Source organism: Callorhinus ursinus, unplaced genomic scaffold, assembly GCF_003265705.2.
Source record: "Callorhinus ursinus isolate GAN/ISIS: 27379988/994484 unplaced genomic scaffold, GSC_fseal_2.0 scaffold4, whole genome shotgun sequence".
NCBI lineage: Eukaryota > Metazoa > Chordata > Mammalia > Carnivora > Otariidae > Callorhinus > Callorhinus ursinus.
Window position 1 is genome coordinate 42,888,712 of NW_027397066.1, and position 3,225 is coordinate 42,891,936.

Below are 3,225 nucleotides of genomic sequence, written 5' to 3' on the forward strand. Positions count from 1 at the left end.
AATAATATTAAGGTATTATTTGCCCTTTTCACTCTCAATTTCTTATGAGCATACAGTGGAATTTTCTAGAGGCTACATGACACGTGACATGTGATATCACAACAGACTGAACGAAAAAGCAAATATAAGAACTCGATTGTCTTCTATCAAGCCAAATATTAGAGATTTGCAAAAATGGTAGAGTGATGTGACTTCTTGCATTTTCTGGTTTTCAAAAATAGTTCTTTTTTTTTTTTGTCGGAAACCAGCTCATGTTTAACTGTGACATTTTAAAATTGGACAAGTGTTTTGACATCTGCCTCCCCCATATTTAGTCTCTTTAAAATGACAGGAAAACACCAACCAATCACAGGGTTACTGGGTTTAATAAGTTTACCCCTTCAGTTCCTATTTGCAGCACCCAATATTCCTTTTGAAATATCAGACAGACCTGGCAATGGCCAGCAGTACATGCCAGACTTTCAGAGTTCAAGTTCAGGTTCTCTGAGCATTCAGCGCTGCTCTGGCATTTGTCCAGAACTGGCCCCTCCCTTTAGCTGGGGAACTTCATATGTACCAGTGGAAAGCTTTTTCCCCTTCAACGGGAGGAAAGAAAATCACTCCTCAAAACCCAGCAGATCTGGCTGTGAGGTCTTTCCTCCTGTCCATCTCCCCAGGCTTGTTTTTTTGCCATGGAGTCAGAGACACCAAAATCTAACCTGAGGGGCGTCTGGGTGGCTCAGTCATTAAGCAACTGCCTTGGGCTCAGGTCGTGATCCCAGGGTCCTGGGATCGAGCCCAGCATCGGGCTCCCTGCTCCGCGGGGAGTCTGCTTCTCCCTCTCCCACTCCCCCTGCTTGTGTTCCCTCTCTCGCTGTGTCTCTCTCTGTCAAATAAATAAAATCTTAAAAAAAAAAAAATCTAACCTGAGTTACAAGAAACACTAGACATTGATGACTATAAAAGGAGTGACCGGGAGCAAATGAGATACTGCTTTCCCTCCCACATCCAATATATGTGCTTCACAGAAAAACAACAAGTCCACAAAACACAACAGCTAGAATTACAAAATCCGCTCATCCGAGGGTGGTGGAAGGCAGGACGGGGAGCTGGGAGGGTCGATGGCACAGGGACAAAAACAGTATTCCAATCAGTCCAGGCATGGGGGCTGGCAAGTGCCAGAAAAGAACTACAGAAAAACCTGTGGTCCATTCAGACTCACCGGTGTTAAAAATCCACACGCGGGTGTCAGGAAGATTCTGCCTTAAGTGCACTAGAGACAAAAGTCCCAATTCCTCAGCGAGCAGGGAATACGCAGAGGGCCCTCGGCAGAGCGGGTCCTGCCTTCCCTGGCAGAGGCGGGGACAAGGGAAAGAGCTGCTATGGCCTCTTCCAATCCCACCCATCCCCTCTGGATGGCAGGCGACTGAGTGGCCTGAGGCAGCCTTCAGTCTGGCAGCAGACCGATGCCGTGTGAAGGGAATTTCTCTGTGGAGGTTGAGCTAGTCAGCGCGGACTGCAGGTAGACCGTCCTGTGGAAAAGTCTGTTGCTTAAGAAAACCGCCAAAGAGAAGAGGGGCAGCTGGGAAAGGTAGGCTTTGCCAGGGGTCTTCGCTTCCTTGGCGCTGATAATGAATAGAAGACAGAGGATGGGGAAGAGGCAGCCACTGATAATGCATGAGGACTGCATCGCTGCGAGGAAGGCGGAGGGCAAGCCAAATCCAAAGTCGTAAGGCCAGTTCCTTTCTATGTTTGACCACCGCTGGTGCATTTCAATTCCTTTACTGAACCAACGGTATTCAAAGCAGTCCAGCGAGTAGAGAAGGGCCATATGCAGACTAACCAGCTGAGCAACAAGGTGCTGGGAAAGAGACTCACAGACGTGCCCTGGATGAGGCAAAGAGCCTGCAGCAAAAGGCTGAAGAGCATGTCAGCAATTATTTTGCTGACACCAGGGAATGGGTGAGGCTTCCTCCCCCATACCTCAAATGCCAGGTCAGCTATGTCTTGAAATCCACTGGCATTTACAGCTTTGCGAAGCACAAACAGAGGGAGCACCCAAAGAGCACTGAAAATGGACATAAGGAAGAATTCCAGCCACGACCAAACATCTCCATGTTGTGAGGGGTCGCCAATAATTTGGGCTGTCACTGACTGCAGTACAGGAAGAAACACTCAATAAAACGAGAGGCTTAACCAGAATATTCCACCGTTCCAAGCGTAACACTGGAAATCTCTACTAAGCATACGTGGCTCACTCTCTTGCTTCCTTTCTGTACTCTGCGCTCTCCTCTGTGCCAGCACGGGGCTTGCCCCTCTTCCACGCTGCTCCTCTCTCTTGTGCCGAATCCGAGCATCTAGCTCTGAGATGGTACAAATTCCCCACAGGGAGTCTTTGATGCCCCTGGCAAGGTCCTGGAGAAAGGTTTTGACGCTGCCAGCCATCTCTTCACCACCCAAACTACCAACTACACAGAGGAGAGAGAAGCGGCTCAAAATCTTTCATCACTAAGGACCCGACCCCTCGCCCACCGCGGGCCCACTCGTCTTGCCTTGGACCCTCCGCGCCCGGCCAGCAGCTCCCGCCTGGATGCTCCCAGGGCTCGGGCCACTGCGCCCGCACTGCGCATGCCCGGACTGCCCGTTTTTGGGGGGGGCGGGGTGGGCGAAAACAATTCTTTTCATAAAATTGTATTTATGTTAACACACAGCATGTTTATTATCGTTATTCCTAAATAGATTCATGAAGTATTTTTAAATTTTTCATTTTAGGTTTCTAAAACAGCAAATACTCTTAGACATATCAACACAAATCAACAAAAGCTCTTTGGTGTCCCCTGTTGTTTTTAAGAGTGTGAAAGGGTCCCGAGACCAGAAAGTTTGAGAACCACTTCACTAAAGGATTTGAAAAATGTGGCAATGCTCCCCCCGCAGCATTAGAAACAATGTATAATAAACCTAAATACTCATCTTTAATCCGAATCAGACATGGCAAAGAAGGACATTTAAAAGGGAAGCAGAAAAAGACCACACAGAAAAGACCCGTATTTCAGAGCCATGATGCGAGCCCAGATCATATCACCTTCACTCAGGTAAAAGATGTGTTCTTGAATCATAAACAATGGTCTTGGGAAAAGCCTGATTTCGAATGGTTCTTGTGGAGTTGGGAATGATGCAACATCAGAAAGCAGGCTGATGGCCTCCTTCTGCCTGGTCTAGTCCTTCTGCTGGGCATCACTGGTAATC

At 48.0% G+C, this 3,225-nt stretch overlaps 1 pseudogene; it reads right to left on the reverse strand.

Annotated features, from left to right (window-relative positions):
* Window positions 1-1,055: 1,055 nt before the first annotated feature.
* On the reverse strand, window positions 1,056-2,460 carry LOC112836020 (etoposide-induced protein 2.4 homolog pseudogene; annotated as a pseudogene).
* Between the last annotated feature and the right edge of the window lie 765 nt (window positions 2,461-3,225).